The sequence below is a fragment of the Dendropsophus ebraccatus genome, chromosome 9 (genome assembly GCF_027789765.1).
Source record: "Dendropsophus ebraccatus isolate aDenEbr1 chromosome 9, aDenEbr1.pat, whole genome shotgun sequence".
NCBI classification, from domain to species: domain Eukaryota; kingdom Metazoa; phylum Chordata; class Amphibia; order Anura; family Hylidae; genus Dendropsophus; species Dendropsophus ebraccatus.
The window spans coordinates 118,718,747-118,745,738 of NC_091462.1; the positions used below are offsets into that span (position 1 = coordinate 118,718,747).

The 26,992-nt window shown below is 50.9% G+C and overlaps 1 protein-coding gene across 1 annotated transcript in view; it reads right to left on the minus strand.

The window, feature by feature from the left end:
* Nucleotides 1–26,992, minus strand: part of LOC138801669 (mas-related G-protein coupled receptor member H-like) — a 566,124-nt gene that overhangs the window by 403,620 nt on the left and 135,512 nt on the right. The window lies entirely within an intron of this gene.

The following is a 26,992-nucleotide window of genomic DNA, read 5'->3' on the forward strand; positions in this document are numbered from 1 at the left end:
AGCAGAGTACATTGCTACACTGGGTCAGGGCTCCTTTGACCAACTCTTTTCCTCTACTTTAACCTACTCAACTCTCCAAGCACCGCTACAACTACCTCTCTTCTGCTTACTTCTCTAAACACCTCCTAAAGCACATCGAGTTCAAGCACTGTTCTGTTTTTATATAACTGTGACTCAGCCATACTTTATCTGGACCAGCACCTATACACACTGGGCCTCTCTCCTCCAGTATAAGGAGGGTCACCACCAGGCTCTCCCCCAGTATAAGGAGGGTCACCACCAGGCTCTCCCCCAGTATAAGGAGGGTCACCACCAGGCTCTCCCCCAGTATAAGGAGGGTCACCACCAGGCTCTCTCCCCCACTATAAGGAGGGTCACCACCAGGCTCTCTCTCCCACTATAAGGAGGGTCACCACCAGGCTCTCTCTCCCAGTATAAGGAGGGTCAACACCAGGCTCTCCCCCAGTATGAGGAGGTTCACCACCAGGCTCTCCCCCAGTATATAAGGAGGGTCACCATCAGGCTCTCTCCCAGTATAAGGAGGGTCACCACCAGGCTCTCCCCCAGTATAAGGAGGGTCACCACCAGGCTCTCTCCCCCAGTATAAGGAGGGTCACCACCAGGCTCTCCCACAATATGAGGAGGGTCACCACCAGGCTCTCCTCCAGTATAAGGAGGGTCACCACCAGGCTCTCTCCCCCAGTATAAGGAGGGTCACCACCAGGCTCTCTCCCCCAGTATAAGGAGGGTCACCACCAGGCTCTCTTCCCCAGTATAAGGAGGGTCACCACCAGGCTCTCTTCCCCAGTATAAGGAGGGTCACCACCAGGCTCTCTCCCCCAGTATAAGGAGGGTCACCACCAGGCTCTCTCCCCCAGTATAAGGAGGGTCACCACCAGGCTCTCTCCCCCAGTATAAGGAGGGTCACCACCAGGCTCTCTCCCCCAGTATAAGGAGGGTCATCACCAGGCTCTCCCCCAGTATAAGGAGGGTCACCACCAGGCTCTCTCCCAGTATAAGGAGGGTCACCACCAGGCTCTCCCACAATATGAGGAGGGTCACCACCAGGCTCTCTCCCAGTATACGGAGGGTCACCACCAGGCTCTCCCCCAGTATAAGGAGGGTCACCACCAGGCTCTCTCCCCCACTATAAGGAGGGTCACCACTAGGCTCTCTCCCCCAGTATAAGGAGGGTCACCACCAGGCTCTCCCCCAGTATAAGGAGGGACACCACCAGGCTCTCCCCCAGTATGAGGAGGGTCACCACCAGGCTCTCTCCCAGTATAAGGAGGGTCACCACCAGGCTCTCCCCCAGTATAAGGAGGGTCACCACCAGGCTCTCCCCCAGTATAAGGAGGGTCACCACCAGGCTTTCCCCCAGTATAAGGAGGGTCACCACCAGGCTCTCTCCCCCAGTATGAGGAGGGTCACCACCAGGCTCTCTCCCCCAGTATGAGGAGGGTCACCACCAGGCTCTACCCCAGTATGAGGAGGGTTACCACCAGGCTCTCTCCCCCAGTATGAGGAGGGTCACCACCAGGCTCTTCCCCAGTATGAGGAGGGTCACCACCAGGCTCTCTCCCCCAATTATAAGGAGGGTCACCACCAGGCTCTCCCCCAGTATAAGGAGGGTTACCACCAGGCTCTCCCCCAGTATAAGGAGGGTCACCACCAGGCTCTCCCCCAGTATAAGGAGGGTTACCACCAGGCTCTCCCCCAATATGAGGAGGGTCACCACCAGGCTCTCTCCCCCAGTATAAGGAGGGTCACCACCAGGCTTTCCCCCAGTATAAGGAGGGTCACCACCAGGCTCTCTCCCCCAATATAAGGAGGGTCACCACCAGGCTCTCTTCCCCAGTATGAGGAGGGTCACCACCAGGCTCTCCCCCAGTATAAGGAGGGTCACCACCAGGCTCTCCCCCAGTATAAGAAGGGTCACCACCATTGGCCCCCGCCCATAATTTTTAAAGTGTGTGCAGTAGGCTAGGCCCTTCTTTGTGTTTAATGTAGGGTGTATGGGTGTAATGAGGGGTGTACTGTATGTGGTTCCCTGTTTCTTGTGGATATCTGGCAGCCCTTGCACTTGGTACATTGTATTAATGAGTCTGTCCTTCAGAATATTACTAGGCGGCTCTTACCATCTCACACACACAGTAGCAGCTACTGGTGGGTGTAGTGTGAGTTCCCCCTCACCTACAGGATCTATGACTGTCAGGTGTAGGAGGAGTTTTTTCTTCTTTTCATATTTGGTTTGTCTCTGAATAAACGTACAGGACAGAGTTTCGTAACATTTTTCAACTTTAAATCGACCTTTTAGGTTGTAGTACTGTTGTAGTACTCAAGGGGTTATTGTTTATTTGTGTGTCACATGGATCTGTATACCAATGAGAGTTTTTTTTCTTCTCACCTATCATCTCTCTCTTTACTTTTCTCATACACACTCCTTACCCACTCACAGCACACCTTACATGCGCTGTAGGAATGAAGTCACTTGGGTAGAGGAAGTGAAGGGTCTTTTGCCTTTAGACTCTGTAGAGGAAGGACACAACCAGAATGCTCTCTACAGCGGTCCAGTTGGGCCCTGGCTCCCGCCAGGTCCCCAGTCTCAGTTGTAGTCTAGATGCAGAACACATATACCTAGACAATGTTTCTTCTCAAGTAACTCCACTCAACACTATGCAGTGTTAAACCTTCACTAGAGAGGACAAGTCAGGGATCATTCTAACCGAAGCCGTGGACAAGGAGACACACAGTGTAGGACAGTATCCATCACAAGTAAAGAAACTGATCCGGATAGAGCAAAGTTGCTAGAAGCCTATGAACTTTTCCTCTCAGCGCAGGTGTAAGCAGGGAACTCTCAGAATTCCACTCATCCCAGGTAACAAGGTCTGGGGCAGAGGCGTAGTCAGGGGTAGCTGCCCCGTTTGCAGAGACCGTGGGGGGGGGGGGGGCAGCACAGATAGCAGGATGGCAGTAGATGAGGCAGCCTGGAAGCATTTTTTGTTTATCAGCAGAGGTACTTTCCTTACTGTACTGTCCCCTGGCTGCTGTTTGGCTATAATTTGCAAAATTGCAGCGTTTTTACAGCGATTTTGCTCAAATCAGGGCCAAACAGCAGCCAGGAGACAGGACAGTAAAGTTACTGTAGATGGTGAAGGACCTTGACATGTGACTATGATGTCACCACAAGTCCTGTACACTCCTGTACTACAGGTCCTGTGCACTATGGTGGAGGAAGAAACAAGATACAGGTTTGTGGAAAGGGGAGGATAATCAGGGGTGCCCAGTCTGGGGAGGATAATCAGCAGTGCCCAGTCTGGGGAGGGAGATGAAGAGTGCCCAGTCTGGGGAAGAAGGTGAAGGGCGCTCAGTATGGAGCGGGTATGGGGCAGGGGGGTACAGGGTGACACCAGTCTGGGATGAGGAGGGGGGGAGACACACAAGTGAGTCTCCAGTGTCTACTTAGGGTTCTGGTTGTACATTATTCCATACTTAACCCCTTAATAACTGCCCTCTCCATATATATATATATATATATATATATATATATATATATATATATATATAACTTTACCTTCTACTTGCAGGGGTAAGGAACCTCGGCTCTCTAGCTGTTGTAGAACTACAACTCCCATCATGCCTAGACAGCCAAAGCTTTAGCTGGAGAGCCCCTGTATCTGTATATACAGTGACAATGATTCAAGAGTAATTTTTCTAAATTATTTCTATTTTAAATTTGGTGAGGGAATACCTTACTGAAGTATTACTGCTGCTGAGCGTACCTGTGCATTAGGAGACGGCACCATAGAATCACATTACACTGGGTGTCACACTGGAGATAGATCAGGAAGCTTCACCTCCAAATTCACAGGTACAGACAGCAGGGAGCGCAGACAATGGCCCCTCCACAGGTACAGACAGCAGGGAGCGGAGACAACGGCGCCTCCACAGGTACAGACAGCAGGGAGCGGAGACAACAGCGCCTCCTCAGGTACAGACAGCAGGGAGCGGAGACTACGGCACCTCCTCAGGTACAGACAGCAGGGAGCGGAGACAACGGCGCCTCCTCAGGTACAGACAGCAGGGAGCGGAGAAAGTGGCCCCTCCACAGGTACAGACAGCGGGGAGCAGAGACAACGGCGCCTCCTCAGGTACAGACAGCAGGGAGCGGAGAAAATGGCTCCTCCACAGGTACAGACAGCAGTGAGCGGAGCCAATGGCCCCTCCACAGGTACAGACAGCGGGGGAACGGAGACAATGGCCCCTCCACAGGTACAGACAGCAGGGAGCAGAGACAATGGCCCCTCCACAGGTACAGACAGCAGGGAGCGGAGACAATGGCCCTTTCACAGGTACAGACAGCAGGGAGCGGAGGCAATGGCCCCTCCACAGGTACAGACAGCAGGGAGCAGAGAAAATGGCCCCTCCACAGGTACAGACAGTGGGGAGCGGAGACAATGGCCCCTTCACAGGTACAGACAGCAGGGAGCAGAGAAAATGTCCTTTCCACAGGTACAGACAGTGGGGAGCGGAGACAACGGCGCCTCCTCAGGTACAGACAGCAGGGAGCGGAGACAATGGCCCCTCCACAGATACAGACAGCAGGGAGCGGAGACAATGGCCCCTCCACAGGTACAGACAGCAGGGAGCGGAGAAAATGACTCCTCCACAGGTACAGACAGCAGTGAGCGGAGCCAATGGCCCCTCCACAGGTACAGACAGCAGGGAGCGGAGGCAATGGCCCCTCCACAGGTACAGACAGCAGGGAGCAGAGACAATAGTCCCTCCACAGGTACAGACAGCAGGGAGCGGAGACAATGGCCCCTTCACAGGTACAGACAGCAGGGAGCGGAGACAATGCAGCCTCCACAGGTACAGACAGCAGGGAGCAGAGAAAATGGCCCCTCCACAGGTACAGACAGTGGGGAGCGGAGACAATGGCCGCTCCACAGGTACAGACAGCAGGGAGCGGAGACAATGGCCCCTCCACAGATACAGACAGCAGGGAGCGGAGACAATGGCCCCTCAACAGACAGACAGCAGGGAGCAGAGACAACGGCACCTCCACAGGTACAGACAGCGGGGAGCGGAGACAATGGCCCCTCCACAGGTACAGACAGCAGGGAGCAGAGAAAATGGCCCCTCCACAGGTACAGACAGCAGGGAACGGAGACAATGGCCCCTCCACAGGTACAGACAGCAGGGAGCGGAGACAATGGCCCCTCCACAGATACAGACAGCAGGGAGCGGAGACAATGGCCCCTCAACAGACAGACAGCAGGGAGCAGAGACAACGGCACCTCCACAGGTACAGACAGCGGGGAGCGGAGACAATGGCCCCTCCACAGGTACAGACAGCAGGGAGCAGAGAAAATGGCCCCTCCACAGGTACAGACAGCAGGGAACGGAGACAATGGCCCCTCCACAGGTACAGACAGCAGGGAGCGGAGACAATGGCCCCTCCACAGGTACAGACAGCAGGGAACGGAGACAATGGCCCCTCCACAGGTACAGACAGCAGGGAGCAGAGACAATGGCCCCTCCACAGGTACAGACAGCAGGGAGCAGAGACAATGGCCCCTCCACAGGTACAGACAGCAGGGAGCGGAGACAATGGCCTTTCCACAGGTACAGACAGCAGGGAGCGGAGACAATGGCCCCTCCACAGGTACAGACAGCAAGGAGCTGAAATAATGGCCCCTCCACACGTACAGACAGCAGGTTTTCAATGCTGCTCCACACCCTGCTGCTCCACCGACAACTGGGAAAACTGGGAGTTTTCCATGATTGTATCCATTTCTTTCCAGCATTCTGAGAGAAATGTCAAGGAGTCAGTTCCAGTCTATCCAGGAATTGAAATTGTCTGGCTTCACCCTTTAGGCACTTCAGGACTTTCTCCTTCCCTATGTGCAAGACAGCAGTGGTGCATGACCTGACGTGGAAGTTATGAGGTCACACCAGTTCAGTTCCCGCTGCTGTGCAGCCTGTCTGCAGTCTCCTTCTCTTGTTCCTGCCCATCCGCCTGCTTAGATTACTAACCTCCCCGGCCTGCATAAATTCTACTTGAATCTTTACCCCGTTTGCAGGAGAACCTAGTTACACCTCTGATCTAGGGCTTGTGTCACCCTCTTGGACGGGTCCCCCAACACTAGTGGGCAATAGGTGGCGCAAAGACCAAAGAGTCAAAACGCAGGCACTCTCTCTCTCTCCTCAAATATTCTTCTATTTCTACCTCCGAAGTTTCGGCAGAGCACAGTACTACTTGGGTTGAGACTCTCTCGACATCCTCCTCTCTACTCCTCTGATCTTCTCTTCTACTTCTCATTACACAACTCAGTCAGCACGACTGTATCACTCTCTCTACTCTCAGTACAGATCTGGATCCTAAAGTTTTGAGTAACTTATCAAGTGTAAAGTATTGTACCAAGGCAAAGCTGTATTATGTGATGCCACCTCACATACCTTCCGAGTAAGCCAGATTATATTTATGCTGAAGAGACTCTGTGATTCTTTGTCAAGCACCAACACAGTACACACACCTTCCTTGGGTCATCTCTTTCTGTGAGTGGCAGTGCCAATAGTCCGGGTGGGTCACTACTCCACTGCGGACCACCGTAATAAGTACCGAAGGGACCCCGCAAGAGCCTGGCAGGTCCCTGACCACAGGGAAACAAGGTATAGCCGGCCCATTAAAATGAAAGCAGGTGTGCCACAATACCTGTGTGCCCAATCAGCACTTGGGTCACGACAGATTACCATTACTGGGCACAGCTATATCTTGGCCAACCACCATAGAACTGGTTTCACGATTAACCATCTGGCAAGTGACCGGTCGCACCTCTTCACGGGGGGGGGGGGGGGGGGGGGGGGTCACCACAGCAGCAGTGGTGCACACTGGAGACCACCACCTTCTTACCTTCTTTTATTGCATCTCAGTAATATTCAAAGGGGAAGCTTTCTGTTACAATTTTGCCTTATAGACATTGACGTAGCTAATATGAAGACAGGGAAGGCGACTGCTATGGGGCCCCTGCAGGAAGGCGGCCCGAGGAAGCCTGCACTGCCTTCATGGTAGGTACTGACACTGACATCCAACCACTGTACCCCCAGGGGTCCAGAGAGGAAGAGGGACCCACCACAGCACTGTTCAGCCCCCTCTCTGTAGTGCCGGGTGAGCGGGCTGAACATCAAAAGGAGAGGAACAGAGGAGCAGGACCTGCCAGGTACAGAAGGAGAGGGATGAAGGACCTTATGGTCACATGACCCAAAGGTCCAGAATACTTCTATGTGAAGATCAGCCCGGATTACAGGAGGAGGAGGGGGGAAGCCTGGGAGCTGTAAGTGTTGTGTATGTGTGTCAGTGAGTGTATGTATGTATCCAGGGCCGGGACAAGAAGTTTTGGTGCCCTAGGCAGAGAAGGCAAATGCCCCCCCCCCCCCCCCCGATCCCAGTGTTATCAGGATTGGTGCGCCACAGACAGTATAATGCCCTGAAAGTGCCCCCACACTATATTATGAGCCCCAATACACACAGTAGTATTTGCAGTGGGTATCCAGAACCTGTAACCTTGGTGTCTGAACACCTTAATACAACCTGACAGTTCTCCCCCCGATTTTCTGAAAGCAATGTTCCAGTACCGAACAAAACTTCAGAGGGAAATGTGTTTCGAATACCAAGGTGTTACTCTATATATATATACACTAGCATAGTCACTTATTACTGTATATGCAATAGTAGCACAGTCACCTATATTAGGTGACTATGCTATTGTATATACAGTAATATAGGTGACTATGCTATTGTATATACAGTAATATAGGGGACTATGCTATTGTATCTACAATAATAAGTGACTATGCTATTGTATATACAGTAATATAGGTGACTATGCTATTGTATATACAGTAATAAGTGACTATGCTATTGTATATACAGTAATATAGGTGACTATGCTAGTGTATATACAGTAATACACGTGACTGCTATTGTATATACCAGGGGTCCTCAACTGGCGGACAGCTAACCAGACCCCTGGTCAGACCTCCTAACCGCCCCGGATCCGGTCCGTCCCGGGGAAGTTAGGAGGTCCCGCTCCCCACCGCACTGCCTCCCGCCCCATAGGCGTACTGTCCTTAGATGTCAGTACGCCGGTGGGGCTGGGGGCAGTGTCGGTCCGGCCCCCGGCTGATCAAGCTCTTTGGGGACGTCGCGGGGATTTCCTAGCAGAGCGCGCACCACAGACCTCAGTGTACGCTGCCGGCCTGAACTTCCCGGAAGTACAGGCCGGCGGCGTACACTGAGGTGACTGGTGCGCGCTCTGCTGGGGAATCCCCGGGACATCCCTAGAGAGCGCGTATCAGCCAGGGGCCAGACCAGGAGAGGAGAAGAAGACAGGCGCGGCGGGGAGCGAGGTGATAGGTGAGTTGTGGTTGGTTTGTTTTTTTTTGACTGGGGGCCATCTATAAGGGGAGAGCGCACAGAGGGGGCTATATACTACAGGGGGGACCTCACAGGGGGGCTATATACTACTGGGGGGAGCTCACAGGGGCTATATACTACTGGGGGGAGCTCACAGGGGGCTATATACTACTGGGGGGAGCTCACAGGGGGCTATATACTACTGGGGGGAGCTCACAGGGGGCTATATACTATGGGGGAGCACAGGGGAGCTATATACTATCAGGGGGAGAGCACAGCGGCTATATACTACAGGGGGAGAGCACGGGGGCTATATACTACTGGCCGGAGCTCACAGAGGGCTATATACACTACAGGGGGGCTACATACTACTGGGGGGAGCTCACAGGGGGCTATATTCTACGGGGGGAGAGCGTACGGGGTGGCTATATACTACAGGGGGAGAGCACAGGGGGGCTATATACTACTGGGGGAAGCTCACAGGGGGCTATATACTAAAAGGGGAGAGCACAGAGGGCTATATACTACTGGGGGGAGCTCACAGGGGGCTATATACTACAGGGGGAGAGCACAGGGGGGCTATATACTACCAGGGGGAGCTCACATGGGGGCTATATACTACAGGGGGAGAGCACAGGGGGGCTATATATTACTGGTGGGAGCTCACAGGGGGGCTATATACTACTGGGGGGAGCTCACAGGGGGCTATATACTGCAGGGGGAGAGCACAGGGGGGGCTATATACTACTGGGGGGAGCTCACAGTGGACTATATACTACTGGGGGAGCTCACAGGGGACTACATACTACAAGGGTAGAGCACATGGGGGGCTATATACTACTGGGGGAGAGCTCACAGGGGGGCTATATACTACTGGGGGGAGCTCACAGGGGGGCTATATACTACTGGGGGGAGCTCGCAGGGGGCTATATACTACTGGGGGACAGCGCACAGGGGGCTATATACTACAGGGGGAGCTCACAGGGGGCTATATACTACAGGGGGTGAGAGCACAGGGGGGCTATATACTACTGGGGGAGAGCGCACAGGGGGGCTATACAATACTGGGGGAGAGCGCACAGGGGGGCTATATACTACAGGGGGAGAGCGCACAGCAGGGCTATATACTACTGGGGGAGCAACAGGGGGACTATACACTACTGGGGGAGCAACAGGGGGGCTATATACTACCAGAGCAGTCACCCCCTTTGTACCTAATATCAAAGGCCTGGTGAGAGAGAAAAAATGCCAGTTTTCCCGCTAATAAGCAGCAATTCTGTATGTAAATAGTTGAACATTTGTGAAAAGTAACAAAACACGTTTCCTACTGATGTTCAGCTCGGACCTTCACCTGACAATAGACCCCGGTAAGTGGCCCCTCACTAAAAGTTGTTGAGTACCCCTGGTATATACAGTAATATAGGTGACTATGCTATTGTATATACAGTAATATAGGTGACTATGCTATTGTATATACAGTAATATAGGTGACTATGCTAGTGTATATACAGTAACATAGGTGACTATGCTATTGTATATAAAGTGTATATACAATAGCATAGTCACCTATGCTACTGTATATACACTAGCATAGTCACCTATATTACTGTATATACAATAGCAGTCACCTATATTACTGTATATACAATAGCATAGTCACCTATATTACTGTATATACACTAGCATAGTCACCTATATTACTGTATATACAATAGCAGTCACCTATATTTCTGTATATACAATAGCATAGTCACCTATATTACTGTATATACAATAGCATAGTCACCTATATTACTGTATATACAATAGCATAGTCACCTATATTACTGTATATACAATAGCATAGTCCCCTATATTACTGTATATACAATAGCATAGTCACCTACGCTTTTCTATTCAAACTGTGAAACATGAACACAAAATGCAGTGTGCACCTGAGCTTATACATACCTTCCAGTAATATACATAGACAAAAAACTACATACTGTATACAGACATGTTTATGTATATACACACAGACACACATTTATGTATACACACTTATGTATGCGAATACATTTATGCATATACATACACTTTTATGTACAGTATATATACACACACAGGCACACATACATGTATACAGGCACACACTTATGTATATACACACATTTATGTACAATATATATATATACACACACACCAGCTACCTCCCATCTAGGTGTGTGGCGCTTGCACCTTCTTTCCATTCTGGGACTGTCATGGAGGGGTCTGCTGGTGATGAAGACAACACTGCAGATGAGAGGCCCAGGACAGACAGAGCTGCAGACACTTCCTGGTCCCCATGTGCTGTGTCTGCAGGCCGCCGTCCTTCACCTCCTCCTCTCCGGCCCGACAGCTGAGCAGCTCCCACAGGCAGGCGGATGAGTAATGCTGCACATTCCCCCATGCTGCCGTCCTGCACCAGGTCAGACGCCTCCTGGGAGTGGGAGCTCAGCCACAGCAGTGTCCTCAGCAGGAGGCCGCCCCTCCCCCTCCTATGTACAGCAGCAGCAGTGTCCTCAGCAGGAGGCCGCCCCTCCCCCCTCCTATGTACAGCAGCAGCAGTGTCCTCAGCAGGAGGCCGCCCCTCCCCCCTCCTATGTACAGCCACAGCAGTGTCCTCAGCAGGAGGCCGCCCCTCCCCCTCCTATGTACAGCAGCAGCAGTGTCCTCAGCAGGAGGCCGCCCCTCCCCCCTCCTATGTACAGCAGCAGCAGTGTCCTCAGCAGGAGGCCGCCCCTCCCCCCTCCTATGTACAGCAGCATCAGTGTCCTCAGCAGGAGGCCGCCCCTCCCCCCTCCTATGTACAGCGGCAGCAGTGTCCTCAGCAGGAGGCCGCCCCTCCCCCCTCCTATGTACAGCCACAGCAGTGTCCTCAGCAGGAGGCCGCCCCTCCCCCCTCCTATGTACAGCAGCAGCAGTGTCCTCAGCAGGAGGCCGCCCCTCCCCCCTCCTATGTACAGCAGCAGCAGTGTCCTCAGCAGGAGGCCGCCCCTCCCCCCTCCTATGTACAGCCACAGCAGTGTCCTCAGCAGGAGGCCGCCCCTCCCCCCTCCTATGTACAGCAGCAGCAGCTGAAGACTCACAGGCTGTGAATCTCCCGACATGGGGCTGATGTAATCAGCTCCTGTATACTGCTTCCGGGTTCGGCCTGGTGGCGCCCCCTGCTGTTTGGCGCCCTAGGCCATCGCCTACCCCTGCCTACTCTTTGTCCCGGCCCTGTATGTATCTGTGGGCATATGTATATGTCAGTATATGTATATATGTATCTGTGGGTATATGTATATGTCAGTATGTGTATGTATCTATATGTGTGTGTATATGTCAGTAGTGTCTGTAGCACTGGTGTATATGTGTGTGTTTGTGTATGTCAGTTGTGTCTCAAGTGATTGACAGGTTTGCTCCCAAAGATGTTCTGCAGCAGCTTCTATTAATGTTGGGCTCTAATAAAAGAACCCACCACTAATATCTGCTGCATTTTCTTTTATTTCTGGTTGAGTATTTATTATTACACTGAGATGATTTCCCTGTGTACAGTCTATTCATGGTGTATACATCTGCACTAGTGTAATCACATTACAGCATATATGTGTGTATGTCAGTGGTGTATCTGTATATATGTTAATGCTGCCTCTGTGTGTATATATGTGTGTATGTCAGTGGCGTATCTGTATATATGTTAATGGTGCCTCTGTGTGTGTATATGTGCGTATGTCAGTGGTGTATCTGTATATATGTTAATGGTGCCTCTGTGTGTATATATGTGTGTATGTCAGTGGTGTATCTGTATATATGTTAATGGTGCCTCTGTGTGTATATATGTGTGTATGTCAGTGGTGTATCTGTATATATGTTAATGGTGCCTCTGTGTGTATATATGTGTGTATGTCAGTGGCGTATCTGTATATATGTTAATGGTGCCTCTGTGTATATATATGTGTGTATGTCAGTGGCGTATCTGTATATATGTTAATGGTGCCTCTGTGTGTATATATGTGTGTATGTCAGTGGCGTATCTGTATATATGTTAATGGTGCCTCTGTGTGTGTATATGTGCGTCATTGTCTGTGTTGGCAGTGGGGGGGGGGGGCATACAGGATTCATGGGGCCCTGTACAGTTTTATGCTACAGGGCCCCATGAATCCTAGCTACGCCCCTGACTATAGATATATGTATATATGTTGCGGGGTCTCTTGGGTACTTATCATGGTGGTCCGGAGTGGAATAGTGACCCACCTGGACTATCGGCACGGCCACCCACAGAAAGGGGAGATGACCCAAGGAGAGTGTGAGTACTATGTATAAAGCTTATTGCGTCCCCTGGTTTTTCCCTCATAAAAGATATATATAGTGTGTGTGTGTGTGGGGGGGGGGGTGGATACTTGTTAACCCCTAGATGACCCTGGACGACATACAGGCATGGAAGTCTGTTACCAGAGGACCCTGGACGTAACTGTACGTCCTGGGTGTTTCTCCTGCAGTGAGCAGCCGGCACCTCACCACTAATGACAGGCTGCAACGATCACGCTGCAGTGTGACATTAACCCCTTATACGCCGCACAGCCACGGCGTTTAAATGTAAGTGACAGGGAGAGTCCCCTGTCACTTACCGATCGGGACCCCTGCAGTGTGACTGCGGGGGTCCCGATCGCTGTATCGGACCGCCGGAGGTCTCTTACCTTCCCCCGTTCAATCCGATCGTCGATCTGCTCACTGAGCCTGCACAGGCCGGCTCAATGAGCAGATCGCCTATTACACTGATCAATGCTATGCCTATGGCCTAGCAATGATCAGTGTAGGAATCACACTAGTCTATGTAAAAGTCCCCCAAAGGGACTTCAAATGTGTGGGTGAAAAAAAAAGTTAAAAACACCAATACACTACCCCAAAGCCCCTCCCCCAATAAAAGTTTAAATCACCCCCCCATCCCATTATATAAACAAAACGTATAAAAATAAATAAATAAACATAATATACCGTATGGTGCATAATTGTCCGATCCATTAAAATATAACAAGCGTCATTGTGATCGGCGAACGGCGTACACGGAAAGAGGGAAAAAAGTGCGCGGATTACCGATTTTATGTTACATTATATATAAAAAAAATTAATAAATAGTGATCAAAACGTCCGATCTTCACAAATATGGTATTAATAAAAACTAGAGATCATGGCGGAAAAAATGACATCTCATACAGCCCTGTAGGTGAAAAAATAAAACCGTTATAAGAGTCACAATAGGCCCATTTTATTAATAACTAATTGCCAAAAAAAAAAGGATTTCATAAAAAAAAAAATATATAACATTAGAGAATCTGTGTAACCTGCATATGGTTGTGTTCAGACTGACCTATAGAATAATAGTGTCATGTCGCTGTTACCATATAGTGCATTACGTAGACACAGGAACCCCCCAAACGTTACCATATTGCTCTTTTTTACGATTTCACCTATTTATATCTTCATAAATAATATATTTGGGATTCCATCATACATAATATATTTGGGGGTTCCATCATACATAATATATTTGGGGTTCCGTCATACATGATATATTTGGGGTTCCATCATACATGATATATTTGGGGTTCCATCATAAATAATATATTTGGGATTCCGTCATACATGTTATGGTAAAATGAATGATGCCATTACACAGTACAACTATTCCTGTAAAAAACAACAAGCCCCCACATGGCCTTGTAGATAGAAAACTGAGAGTGCTGGAGCTCTTAGAAGGGGAGGAGGGAAAAAACGAAAACACTAAGATCAAAATTTGCGCGGTCCGCTGGGTCATTTTGGGCCTGGTCCTTAAAGGGTTAAAAGTCTAGCATCTTGGATTTAAACACAGCATATTGCTATGTTCTTCATGTAAGGTATAAGGAGCTATTGCTTCCAGGCAGATTACCATGCTGGAGCGCCATCCTCTGGACTATGAAGGTATCTGTTCCCCAGCTGTATATGTAAGTCATGCTATGTATCTTCTGTAGCAGTGTGACTGGCAGGGAATGGGTTACATGGCAGCCTCACACATCCTACACTAACTGTGAGGCAACAGGGACCCCTGCAGGCTGTGGTGGGTACTGCTTAGGTAGTGTAGAGGTTTACAGCTCATTCTAGAACTTGCTAGAAGGTGGGCGGAGCATGCTAATAGGCTCCACACAAACCAGCTGCAACAGGAAGTGGGGATCAGTGCAGCTGCTGGCTGTTCTGTGAGAAGTCACGGCCTGGTCAGCCGGGCCAGCTGGAAGTGACAGAGATCTGTGCAGGAGTAATCCTCAGGACCGGAGCCCTAAGCAGGAGGAGGTCCGTATACTGGGGAGCAGAGGTAACTGAGGCCTCTCAGCCGTCTCTTTCTGGGATATAAGGGGGAAGGATGAGCAAGGAGCTGACAGGGAGGGAAAGACTCCAGCACCATCGGGGAGAAGGATGACAGGATCAGCGTGCCCACCGGTGTCCTACATGTAGTGACAGGCCAGGATCTGAGGCAGATCGTCTCTCCACACCCCGCCGCCATCTCTGTCTCCACACAGCACCACCATCTCCCCACACCCCACCGCCATCTCTCTCCACACACTGCCGCCATCTCTCTCCACACCCCATCGCCGCCATCTCTGTCTCCACACAGCACCACCATCTCCCCACACCCAGCCGCCATCTCTCTCCACTCACCGCCATCTCTCTCCACACCCCACCGCCATCCCTCCACACACACCACGGCCATCTTCCACACACACCACCGCCATCTCTCCACACACACCATCGCCATCTCTCCACACACACCTCCACCATCTTTCCACACACAGCTGCTATCTCTCTCCACCCACCACCGCCATCTCTCCACATAGCACCGCCATCTCTCTCTCCACACACCGCCGCCATCCCTCCACACACCACCGCCATCCCTCCACACACTGCCGCCATCTCTTCACACACCGCTGCCATCCCTCCACACTCCACCAACATCTCTCCACACACCGCCGCCATCTCTCCACACATCACCGACATCTCTCTCTCCACACACTGCCGCCATCCCTCCACACACACCACCGCCATCTCTCCACACAACGCCACCATCTCCCCACACACCGCCATCTCTCTCCACACCCCACCGGTATCCCTCCACACACCACCGCCATCTTTCCACACACAGCTGCTATCTCTCTCCACACACCACCGCCATCTCTCCACACACAGCTGCTATCTCTCTCCACACACCACCGCCATCTCTCCACACACACCACCGCCATCTCTCCACACCCCACTGCCATCCCTCCACACACCGCCGCTATCCCTCCACACACCACCGCCATCTCTCCACACAGCACCGCCATCTCTCTCTCCACACACCGCCGCCATCCCTCCTCACACCGCCGCCATCTCTCCACACAACGCCACCATCTCCCCACACACCGCCATCTCTCTCCACACCCCACCGGTATCCCTCCACACACCACCGCCATCTTTCCACACACAGCTGCTATCTCTCTCCACACACCACCGCCATCTCTCCACACACAGCTGCTATCTCTCTCCACACACCACCGCCATCTCTCCACACACACCACCGCCATCTCTCCACACCCCACTGCCATCCCTCCACACACCGCCGCTATCCCTCCACACACCACCGCCATCTCTCCACACAGCACCGCCATCTCTCTCTCCACACACCGCCGCCATCCCTCCTCACACCGCCGCCATCTCTCCACACACCGCTGTCATCCCTCCACACACCACCGCCATCTCTCCACACACCGCCGCCATCTCTCCACACACCGCCGCCATCCCTCCACACACCGCCGCCATCCCTCCACACACCACCGCCATCTCTTCACACACCGCTGCCATCTCTCCACACACCGCCGCCATCTCTCCACACACCGCTGCCATCCCTCCTCACACCTCCGCCATCTCTCCACACACCGCTGTCATCCCTTCACACACCACCGCCATCCCTCCACACACCACCGCCATCTCTTCACACACCGCTGCCATCTCTCCACACACAGCCGCCATCTCTCCATACACCACCACCATCTCTCTCTCCACACACCGTCGCCATCCCTCCACACACCGCCGCCATCTCTCCACACACCGCCGCCATCTCTCCATACACCACCACCATCTCTCTCTCCACACACCGTCGCCATCCCTCCACACACCGCCGCCATCTCTCCACACACCGCTGCCATCTCTCCACACCGCCGCCATCGCTCTCTCCACACACTGCCGCCATCTCTCTCTCCACACACCGCCGCCATCTCTCCACACACCACCACCATCTCTCTCCACACACTGCAGCCACCCCTCTCTCCACACACCACCGCCATCTCTCCACACACCGCCGCCATCTCTCTTTCCACACACCGCCGCCATCTCTCTCTCCACACACTGCCGCCATCTCTCTCTCCACACACCGCCGCCATCTCTCCATACACCACCACCATCTCTCTCCACACACTGCAGCCACCCCTCTCTCCACACACCACCGCCATCTCTCCACACACCGCCGCCATCTCTCTTTCCACACACCGCCGCCATCTCTCTCTCCACACACCGCCGCCAACTCTCTCTCCACACACCGCCGCCATCTCTCTCTCCACACACTGCCGCCATCTCTCTCTCCACACACTGCCGCCATCTCTCCACACACCACCGCCATCTCTCTCTCCACACACTGCCGCCATCTCTCCACACACCGCCGCCATCTCTCCACACACCATTGCCATCCCTCCACACACAGCTGCTATCTCTCTCTACCCACCACCGCTCTCCACACCCCACCGCCATCTCTCCACACCCCACCGCCACCTCTCCACACCCCACCGCCATCCCTCCACACACCGCTGCCATCTCTCCACACACCGCTGCCATCTCTCCACACACCGCTGCCATCTCTCCACACACCGCTGCCATCTCTCCACACACCACCGCCATCTCTCTCTCCACACACCGCTGCCATCTCTCCACACACCGTCGTCATCCCTCCACACACCGCCGCCAGTATTAATACCTGTATACAGACAGACTGTACAAGTGCCTGTAAGTTTGTCAGTAAAGGAGTTATGGTTCCCCCGCCTCCCTCCATTTCTCCCCGTTGTCTGGTCCACCACCACCTCACCATCACCAAGAGCCATCTTGCCGGACAGCAGTACTTGGGGGTCGGCTCCAGAGAAACTACAGGTCCACACCACCGACCACCTTACACACCAGTGCAGCCCCCTACAACCTCTACAGAAGCCCCCAGAAGGGAGCGATCACAGGATAGCACCAGAGAGTAGTCTGCGAGAGAGGCTGCGGTGCACCACAAGGCCCAGCCATCCTGCAGGTAACAGTGTCACTCTGCAGCTCTCAGTGTATCCCCTCATTCCAGAGCGAGTGTCCCAGACACCTAGAGGCCTTACAACTACTACCACCACCATCCTCCTCTCACTCTTATCCACCTGATAAAGCATTTACTGGTTTCCAGATATCCTCTCAGTACCAGAGACGTGTGACCCCCGCGCCGTGTCTGCTCCATGTGTTCTAGGGGCTTATTACACCCGGTACAGCTCTCCTCCTGGTACATACAGGGTGATAGCTGCTGGGACCTACTAATAAGGGGCAGAAGAATAGAAGCATAAACATCACAGCACAGATCACACAGCACAGATCACACAGCGCACATATCACACAGCACAGATCACACAGCACAGATCACACAGCACACATCGTACAGCACATATCACACAGCACAGATCACACAGCACAGATCACACAGCACAGCACAGATCACACAGCACACATCGTACAGCACAGATCACACAGCACAGATCACACAGCACAGATCACACAGCGCACTGATCACACAGCACAGATCACGTATCACACAGCAGATATCACGTATCACACAGCACACATCGAACAGCACAGATCACACAGCACATATCACACAGCACAGCACATATCACACAGCACAGATCACACAGCACAGATCGCACAGCACAGATCACACAGCACATATCACACAGCACATATCACACAGCACATATCACACAGCACAGATCACACAGCACAGATCACACAGCGCACTGATCACACAGCACAGATCGCACAGCACAGATCGCACAGCACAGCACATATCACACAGCACATATCACACAGCACAGATCACACAGCACAGATCACACAGCGCACTGATCACACAGCACAGATCACACAGCACAGATCGCACAGCACAGAGCAGATGGTACTACTCAGCTGAATATACAGCTTTAGGGTATGTGCACACTGAGGGATCCAGGCGGATGGCAGACTCTGCCTGTGCATAGAATGGAGTCTATAGTACCGGCAGAGATGCGTGCAGCTGCGAGCTGCAGAATTTTAAGAGTAAAGCAGAGAATGGAGTGGCGGCTTTCTTTAACTACTTCCATGCTGTGATGGTAAAAATAATAGAGCCACCATGGTTAGCGGTCCCCGTTCCTCTGGCTCACTCCCATCTGCTTCTCCTGTCCCATCACAGACACTGATTGGCTGATCGGACAGTCAGTGAGACGGGACCCAAGTTAAAGAGAATGTAACACCGCTCATCGCTTTTCTGATTTGTACAATCCAGTGTCACTATTCTTTTTTTGAACTGCGGCCCGGTTCCTGCGTACAGACCCGGTCTATTACCGAGCACCAGCCGGGGGGGAAGCACTGGAGGCGGCCCGCCACCCCCCAGAGTGACAGCCAGCCTTCCCTTTTGTGACGGCCGGCCCTCCCCTCTGTGACAGCCAGCCCTCCCCTTTTGTGATGGCCGGCCCTCCCCTCTGTGACGGCCAGCCCTCCCCTCTGTGACGCAGCTCTATTAGAATCAATGGTACATTCACTTTAAAGAAAGCTGCTACTACATTCTCCCAGCGGAATCAACATGAGAGAATCCAGGGCTATAGACTGTGATGGTGACGAGGATGGCAGCCAATCTGCGGGATATGGGCAGAGGGAAATCCAGTGCAAACGTGTTATATGCCAACGTACCTGTAATGGGGATTTACTTCCATGGTGTGCAGTGAGCCGGACATGGATGGATGTATTATGGACAATGAGGAGGGAGGATGACACCAGCGGACAGGCGGCTGACATCTGTCTTCTCTTCCTTCCTATAGTAAGTGGAGTCATTGATGAGATTGGGGCCGGGAGCAGCAGGTGACGCCGTCTTCTTCTCTCCGCTTAGGATTAGTCTTGGATTTCACAGTCCTCTTCTCTCTGAAGTAAAACTGTAAGGAAACAAAGATGAACGTGCACCCACTGGCCGGAGCTCTCCTCAGAAGCCGAGGACGGGAGAAGCGGCCATCTTATAATATCCTCCTCTGGGGTCTCCTCAGGACTGCAACGAGCCGAGGATGGGAGAAGCGGCCATGTTGTAATATCCTCCCCTCCTCTGGGGTCTCCTCAGGACTGCACTGATCTGAGGACGGGACAGACGGCCACCCTATAATATCCTCACCTCCTCTGGGGTCTCCTCAGGACTGCACCGAGCATAGGATGGAAGGGACGGCCATCTTATAATATCCTCACCTCCTCTGGGGTCTCCTCAGGACTGCACCGAGCCGAGGATGGGAGAAGCGGCCATGTTATAATATCCTCACCTCCTCTGGGGTCTCCTCAGGACTGCACTGAGCATAGGATGGAAGGGGCGGCCGTCTTATAATATCCTCACCTCCTCTGGGGTCTCCTCAGGACTGCACTGAGCGCAGGATGAATGGGCGGCTGTCTTATAATATCCTCACCTCCTCTGGGGTCTCCTCAGGACTGCACCGAGCCGAGGATGGGAGAAGCGGCCATGTTATAATATCCTCACCTCCTCTGGGGTCTCCTCAGGACTGCACTGATCTAAGGACGGGAGAGACGGCCACCCTATAATATCCTCACCTCCTCTGGGGTCTCCTCAGGACTGCACTGAGCACAGGATGAATAGGCGGCCGTCTTATAATATCCTCACCTCCTCTGGGGTCCGCTCCCCTCAGACACCACATCACTAGTTCTTTTTCGTTTATTCTTCCACAGGGGAATCATAGAGAATATAGAAAAGTCTATGCTACAGATAAGTAGATATACTACAAATAATATAGTATAATACAGTAAGTATAGTATAGCACCAATACAATAGTATATTATGCAGTCATATATACAGGGTGGGGTCAAAAGTCTCAGGACTTCCATTTTAGAAATGAGAGGGAATTTCATCTCTGATAGCCCGGCATGTAATGGATGAGGGGGTCTATCCGCCTCATCTTGATAGCTGCCATGTTGGATCAAGAGCAAATATTGTTAAAAGGTGGCCATGAAGCATGGTAAAGAAGATCAGGATTATCTCAGAAATCGATTACCGCAATCAGATTTACATTCTCTCTTGTGGTTATAAGTAGAGATGAGCAAAGTAAATTCCGAACAGTCCTTTAACAAATTTGCTAAATATGGCGGGCGCACATGTTTAGTTACATTTCTATCACTTGGTGGCAGAAGGGATTATCTATAATCCTGTGTGGTCATAATCACCTGCAGACCTCTCTGTGATGTCAGATCCTCCCCCTCTATATAGTGTGATCCGCCTCCCGGAGGCGGGCAGTCGACTGTGTGTGCAGAGGAGAGAAGGATCAGTGCAGGCATTGAGGGCAAGGCAGGGAGAGAAAGGGAGAAGATAGGAGATTTGTCTATAGGTGCTGTGAAGCCTGTGTCCATTCAAACCAGTGTGATGGTGCTCTGAAGCCAGTGTCCATTCAAACCAGTCTGTGGGTGCTGTGAAGCCAGTATCCATTCAAACCAGTCTGTGGGTGCTGTGAAGCCAGTGTCCATTCAAGCTAGTCTGGTTGCTGTGAGGCCATTGTCCATTCAAACCAGTCTGTGGGTGCTGTGAAGCCAGTGTCCATTCAAACCAGTATCTGTGAAGCCAGTGTCTAAGCATTAAATCTCAGATAAGGCCTTGTTCTCATCATGATGTCCTCTTGTGGATGATCGTAGTAGTATCAGAACTGGTGTTCCAGAATAATGGCCTTGACCTCATACCCCAACGCCATTTCGCTAAGGCTTCGTCACATTTCTTGCCCATATCTAGGGTGTCATTTGTGTGCAGTTTGTAGTTTAATTCCTATGCTAATAAGGCAGTTAATGCACTGGGGGCGGGGCTACTGTCCCTTGTAATGAATGTCAAATGAGTGGACGTCCTGTCTGGGGGAAGGATTGGTGTACTGGGGGTAGGACTACTGTTTCTTCTAATGAATGTCAGATGAGTGGGCGTCCTGTCTGGGGGAAGGATCGGTGCACTGAGGGCTGTCGTCCCGCCTCCAGTACATCAACCCGCCTTATTAGTATAGGGATGAATAACAAACTTCATAAAAACTGCACCAAAGATTAAGGTACGAAACTTACCTTCATCCAAGCCCCATAAGCCATAGGGAGATATCAGCAGGTTTGATGGTTTCCCTCTAATCTCTCTTTGGTAGTAATGGTGGTTGGTGAGGTGGATATTTTGGTTTCCCTGGGGCCAGCCCCTAATACTGCTGTCTGGCACAGTGACAAGATGGTGGAGACGTTCCTGATGTTTGTGAGGTGCAGATTAAAGGGGAGCTATCAGCAGGTTAGACGACTCTATATGTACCTACTGCACAGGAGATGCTGAGGAGGAAGGTATGTCTCTTATAGTATGTCTCTTACCTTCCTCCTCAGTACCATTCCAGTGCAGTTAGTACTGACAATACCGTTAGGAGCACTGCCCGGTTGCCCCAGTGCTCGTAATGGTCTTATCGGACCATAAAGCGAACGACTAACTGCACGGAAACAGCACAGAGAATGAGAGGATGAAAGTAAGAGACAAACCTTCCCCTTAGCCTACGTTCACACGTAGCAAAAGTGGCGGAACATGTTCATTCTTCAGCGCAGAGAGAGGAGCTGCCCGAGCCTCCCGTAGACGGTCATTATCACAGGGAGGCTGGAATTCTGTCACTTTTTCTTTGTGTGAACGTAACCTTAGCATCTCCTGTGCAGTAGGTACATATAATGTCGTCTAACCTGCTTATAGTACCCCAATAGGGTGGGTTCACACGTACAGTATTCGTAGTGGATTTCACGTTGCGAGTTTGCAGCGAAATCCGCTGCAGCTACAATCCCTGTCATTTCCAATGAGAGTACATACTCAGCATTGTTATCCCTCTGCAAGTATGTAAATGCCGGACCCCTTAACAGACCCCTTTACCTGCTCCACGCTCCGGCTGCATCTGAGGCTCCCGGCTCCCGTAGGTCCCTCTTAGCCAATCAGTGCACGGCACCACCGGGAGCTTCTGATGCAGCCGGAACATGGAGCAGGTAAAGTATGTACTCTCATTGAAAATGACAGGAATCGTATCCGCTGTGGATACGGTACATGTGAACCCACCCTTAAAGAGACAACAGGGAGAAGAGGAGGGAGTTGATGCAACAATAACTCTTTACTGATGATCCTGACATTGTACAGTGGTCCCTTAACATACGATATTAATTGGTTCCAGCGCGACCATTGTATGTTGAGACCAAAATAATATGGAAAACTGGCCCAGGTAAAGAGCGGCACGTGTAGTATCACACTGTACTCAGAGAGTCACTACCAGGCAGCCAACCAGTGCTGGCACTTTATAATACTGGGGTTTTACCAGTAAAATGGGCAGTTTTATTGGCCGATCATTTAGTTATTTCCATGTGCCGCAGATCCTGACTATCTATAGCTTTGTATGTTGTATGTTGAGTCTGGTCGCAAGTTATTATGGTCCAGAAAGGACCATTGTATGTTGAAAATATTGTACCCTGAGGCCATTGTAAGTTGAGGGATCACTGTACACACATGATCCATTCTCATACAGTTCTTGGTTTCTTGAATCTTTCCCTATCTCTAGCTAGGGAGCTTTCTGATAGGTGTTTAGGCCGAAGCCAACTAAAATTGTGGTAGCCGGGGGATGCTAGGTGACTCTTGCAGGGGCAGGTGTTGGTGTATCGCTAAGTACTTGTCACGGGGAGTAAGTGGAATATACCGTTCCTCAGGAGCACGTAGTTAAATTCAGTGCTGTATTTATCTGTCAATCACTTTTCTAGACAGGAACCATCCAAGGCCTAGCCGCTTAGACTCTGGGACATTGTGTAAAACCAATCAACACTAACCATGTGCACAGGACAAAAGAGATTGTGAAGAAAAATATCACTTTTATTGCCAAATATCACATCATAACACCACAGAAAGCAGAGCCGCAACTATACAGAGAGGTCATGGTGATGGTGAAAGTGGTGATGAGAGCGCAGGGCGTGCTATAACCTATGCACCAACCTGAAAGGGGGTAAGAATCATATATACAGTACATAGCACCCACCAACACAATGAAGGGTAGACATATAGGTACAGGATAGCAAAATGACATAACCACCCACTGCTCCACGCCTAGTCCACATGACACCAAAGGAAATGGGACCGATAAAATGGGAGTCTACAATGGTTTAGTCAGCAGTATGGTGAAGACTGGAGGTAGACAGAGAGCTGGCCGTTCTCATGCTTGATACTGGCTGTTTCTCTATATTTATAAGTATTCGCTCTTATATACAATAGTTTAGAGAATCGCACATAACGTCCCTCAGAGGGTCTGAGAGTTTAACCTGTGCGAGAGGTTTCATCCTGTGAATAAATGTGGATAGTCATCTGGGTCTGGCAGGGACACAATGCAAGTGGCGGGGGAGGGGTGGGGGCTTCAGAGGATGAGGCTATAGGACATTGCAGGACATTTCCTTAGCTGTCTGCAGCCTCAGGAGGCCCTTTCATCAATATACTGTACATTGGGGTCTTAAAGGCCTGGATGGCATTACAGTGTGAATAATACAGGGTTCCAGAGAGGGTCTGTATGAAGATGACATCTGGGGTCTGGAGCTAGTGGTGACATTTGGAGAACGAGCATTATATCTTGTGTAACATGGTTCAGTTCAGGCCACCCCTCCCTCTGATTCGGCTATAATAATATGTTGTAGGTGATATTAGTCCCTTGGGCCACTGCTGAATACAATACTGGCCGATGGTTCCTTGGGCTGCCCCTAATGACGTGAGGAGACCAGAAGGACAAGGCTAGAGAACAGTGCAACGAGTAACTTCACTTTCCATAAGGGATCATCCATATAAATGGAGGCACAGATCTTGAACGGATTCCAGTTCTAACACAAATGAAGCAGCATCTGGTGGTGCAGTTGGTGCAGAGTTAGGCTATGTTCCCACGTTGTATTCGACCGGCCGGTTCCGCCACGGAACCGCCGGTCTCTGAAAAGATCTTTCACGCCATAGAGTTCTGATGCGGGCACATCTAAGCGCGCCCGCATCAGAACTCCCCACAGCAAACTATGGATCTTGCAGCTGCAGCCGCTCGCTCCACTGTGCGCACTGACAGGGTTTTCTGCGGACGCTTTTCACTGAATAGTGACATGTCAGTTTTCTACGGCGCTGCAAGAGATTCCGACCGGAGCGTATACGATGTATATACGCTCCGACCAGGATCCCATAGAAGATAAGGCAGCGTTTCTTTTCGTACAAAGTATGGCCGTTGTTGCCGATTGTAACAACGTCTGTACTTTTACGAAAAGATACGCTGTGGGAACATAGCCTTAACCTGTAAAGCACAAGAGGTGTTCTGAGTTAGTTTCTAAGAGTCCCCGAACAAGAATTCATGCTGGTTTGCTCCCTGGCCCAACTGGAGGTCCGCAAGGTACCAGTTTGCTAAGAGGTCCCTGACAGTCCTAAGGTCAGATCAAGCTGGTACACACGGTATTTCTGTAAACTTCTCACAAGAGCCTGATTTGGCCCCATGTGTCCCTGGGGAGAACTTTTCCAAGCTGCTACAATGCTCCACTCTAGTCCTAATCTTACTCCTAATTCCTACTCAGTTAACTAACAGCTCACCACGGCTGAAATCCGTCTTTGCTGGGATAATACCCCCTACCCAGAGGGACCTATATATCAATTAGTAGGGATAAGTGGGTTAGTATAAACCATCTCTGCACCAACCACATAAATTAGCAGCACAAAAATCCAGCTTTAAAAGGGGAACTATCGCCTTATTGTGCGTGGGGCACTGAGGAGGATGGTATATCTCTTACCTTCTCATTCTTGTGCTGTTAGTGTAATTCTCGGTCCGGAGCACCGTTAGGGGCACAAGCCAGCTCATCCCTTCTAATTATAATCAATGGAGTGGGCGGGCTGGATTGGCGCTCTGGGGGCGGGTCAGTGCTCCTAGCGGTGCTCCAGACTGAGGATTGCACTGCTAATAGCTAGAGAAAGGACCCGGCACTCACCAAGGAGTTCTGCTAACTTATTATTCTGCAGTAGATATCAGGTACAGTAAAGACATGTTTTGGCCAAGCATGGCCTTTATCAGCTTAAGGAGTACATGTAGCTGATGAAGGAGTACTCCTTCAGCTGATAAAGTCAATGCTTGGCCCAAACTCCTCTTTACTGTACCTGATGTCTACTGCACTATAATAAATTAGCAGAACTACTTGGTGAGTGCCGGGTCCTTTCTACTACTTTTCTGAAATACCACTACCCTCGGGCACCACCACTGATAAACATGCCGTCCTCCCCACATCTACCGAGGAGTAAGGTAAGAGAAATGGCTTCCTCCTCAGCGCCCCGTGCACAATAGGGGGCTATCAGCAAAACAGAACAGTGAAACAAACATCAGATTTATCATGTGATTATAAGGAGGAAATAAGTAAAGTTGCAGGCCAAAGTAAGGATAGGCTCCTGCGTATGTTGCAGTTCACAAACGGAGTCGAACGGCTGCAACACCCAACAGAAATGAAGCCTGATAGGCCTCCTCTTCTTAAAGAATCAGTGATGCTAATAGGGAATATCAGAAGCCAATGGCCTTGTTATTTTTGTAGGTACATACATCAAACTGAATAAAAATGGAGACTTTGTATGGAGTCATTGTACACAAGATCTCTATTAGGTTTTTTCAAATCCTTCTTTTTCATTGAGAGGCGTCAGCATACATTTTGGCATAACTACCACCATAGCAGCCATAGCGACTGCTATGAGGCCCGCCGCATCAAGATGCCCAGTGGGACACTCCCACAATAGGGACACTCCTCCATTCAGGTCTTCTGGGTTCTGCATATCCTCACAAGCAATTGCAGTTAAAGGTTATGACTATACTTAAAGTGTTTGTGGTCAGTCCGGGGGTGCAATCAAAATTTTGCTATCGGGCCCAGCCATTTCTAGTTACAACCCACCCCCCCATTTTTCCCACCCATGTTTCCTTTCTCGCAGAGGTGCTTCCTTATAAAGAGCTTGTTCTTTCTTTTTGAGTAACAACCTTGATTTTCAATCCCCACTACTCTGGGCCTAAACTTTTAATTCCATGTAGTCCATGTATATGAGTTCTGCCAAGGTTCAGCAATTCTGTTACCGACCCAGCTTGCATAGTGGGTTATATCCACTTTTCTGGAGGATGAGAAGGAGAAGAAAGAGGAGAAGAAGGAGGGAAAGCATTGTGAGAATTGATTGGAGACCACTGCTTAATAACATAT